The following is a 2,761-nucleotide window of genomic DNA, read 5'->3' as shown; positions in this document are numbered from 1 at the left end:
AACCTGGCTATTCCAGCAGGCCTGGGGCTGTTGACCTCACTGCTGAGGTCCAGCCCCAATCAGATTGGGTGTATGGGTGATGTTTTAAATTGTTTTCCTTTTTTTATTAATTACATTTCTTTTCACTTTGTAAGCTGTCCGGAGTCCTCTGGGATTGGGCGGCCTATAAATCTACTAAATAAATAGGTATAGGTATAGGTGCTTTATTTGTATGCCGCCCTTTTCCCTGGGGGGACTCAGGGCGGCTCACAGTTCAGAGGGAAGGGAGGACAAACCAGATTAAACACATAGGACAATACATCGTTAAAAGCACAACATTCATACAATTCGGGTGGGGTTGAGGTCTTTAGCCCCAGGCCTGTCGGGACAGCCAGGTTTTAAGGGCTATGCGGAAGGTCTGGAGGGTGGTGAGGGTACGAATCTCCACGGGGAGTTCATTCCATAGGGTCGGAGCTGCCACCGAGAAGGCTCTCCTCCGCGTGGTTGCCAGTCGACACTGACCGGCTGATGGAACTCGGAGGAGGCCTAATCTATGGGATCTAATTGGTCGAGTGGAGGTAATTGGCATAAATAAATTTTATGATGTCATGATTTCCTTTTTTATCTTTAGTGGTTTAACAGCAACAGCACTGCATCCAAGATTTTATCTGAGGACCTTATCATGTGCCTTTTATCTCCACCAACAGAGCATTTAATTTAAAGCTTTTCCAGCTAGCCATTTTTATAAAATCTTGTGAGTGGAACACCTTTTCATAAATCATGTATCATCTCAATAGTTCAGAATGTGAAGAAAAGAGATGGAGCCTAGCAGAGATTTTAGGAGAAGCCTTCCTCGTTTTCCAATCGTAATGAAACTATATACCAGTGATAGCTGACCTAAAGTAGAATTTAGCAATGGAGAGGTCTACACTTGGGTCACTTATGAATGAATCTGTGGGAAAGATAATGCTGCAAAAAAGATAATATCCACTATGATATACTGGTTCTGCAGTTATATGAGGTAGAAAGTGAACTACCAGCCTAGCAGGAATACTATGGTCACTTAGTATGATTGTCGATCACCCATGATTTTGACATATTTGACACGTATTTGATTGATTGACAGGTGGGATGGATTTAATTAGATTGGATTTATAATCTGCCTTTGTGCTCTGACAAGGAATCAAGACAGGTAATACAAACGTTTAAAAAACAACAACAGAATGTTAAGGGTTAAAATGCAGTTTGAATTTAGTGGGATTCTTAGTGGCATCTTTGGAAAAAAAATTCCTCCAGATCTCAGCAACTACATAGGTACATCACTGAATAAAGCCCCCAAATTCTAAATCAGTTAGAAAGTACAGAACAATATCAAGGTATCAAAATATACTGAGAAGTTCAGGAGAACTTCAGGCATCTCCCAGATCTAGTTTCTGGTATGAGTCATTCTTTAAAGTAATCAAAGTAATTTCAGTACCATATTCCATCCCTAAGTCTGAGCAAAGTGGTCATTAAAATTGAATATTGAAAATTTGTGTTATTCAATAGCAATAGCAATAGCAGTTAGACTTATATACCGCTTCATAGGGCTTTCAGCCCTCTCTAAGTGGTTTACAGAGTCAGCATATCGCCCCTAACAATCCGGGTCCTCATTTTACCCACCTCGGAAGGAGGGAAGGCTGAGTCAACCTTTGAGCCGGTGAGATTTGAACAGCCGAACTGCAGAACTGCAGTCAGCTAAAGTAGCCTGCAGTGCTGCATTTAACCATTGTGCCACCTCGGCTCTGTTCAGATGCATAGAGGACTATAAGGCCACCATCCTCTTGATAAACTTTCCTCCCAAAATGAAACATTTAAAACTGGCTTTCTAGGTCAAGAGGGGGTTTCTTCAATAAAGATATGATTCCTTCTTTTAGGCAAGAAAAAGCACATTCAAGCCATAAAATGGTTGTCATTACTTTAATATATTCTCAACCTGTTGTGGCCCAGCAAGAGCTGTTGGAGCTGCCACCAGACTCCAACAGCGAGGGGCCCTATGAGTCGGCTCTGGAGGATGTGGAGGACCCTGGACAGGGTTCCGACTCCGAGCAGGGCGCAGAGAGGCTGGTTGACCACCAGGAGGTGCCTGAGCCTTGGACCAGTGGGGAGGAGACAAGGGAGTGTGATCCTGACATCATGCATTGGAGCAGTGCAGAGGAGACAACGAAGTTGGTCCTGGGTGCCTGGCAACGGAGAGCTAATAGGTGTAAGGAACAATTACACAGTTACAGGAGATAATTTCACTTAGCTGGAGGTAATTAGGCTCTTCTCAAGACTATAAAAGGAATGATTGTGCACACGCCCTTTTGCAGGAGTCAATGTATTCACTAAAATTGGAGAACTTTTGAGGCTAGCTTGGCAGGCTAGATTGCTGCCAGGGTTAGTCTGTGCTGGATTGCTGCCAAGGTCTTGTCTCAGTATTAATAAATCCTTGAAGTATCTTTGTCTCGGCGTGCTTTGGTGTAGTACGAGGGGGGTCAGAACACAACCCCACTGACAACGGTCAAGCAATCTGATGGACACCCACATCTCTCTCCATATTCCAGATCTACACATTCAAAAGAATGTGGAATAACATAATTATAGGTGCTGATCTTCTGAGATCTTCCACTGAGAGCCTCATGGCTCCCAGCCTGATGGCATTTTGAAAGTTGTTTTTTTCTTGTGCTGTTTGCTGGATTCATTGCCTATTTCACATTTAGCTTTTGGATTATGTAATATTTAACTCAGGTTTTCATTAGTG

The sequence above is a fragment of the Thamnophis elegans genome, chromosome 5, assembly GCF_009769535.1.
Source record: "Thamnophis elegans isolate rThaEle1 chromosome 5, rThaEle1.pri, whole genome shotgun sequence".
Taxonomy (NCBI): domain Eukaryota; kingdom Metazoa; phylum Chordata; class Lepidosauria; order Squamata; family Colubridae; genus Thamnophis; species Thamnophis elegans.
The sequence above is the reverse complement of the archived record's forward strand: the minus strand, read 5'-3'. Positions refer to the sequence as shown.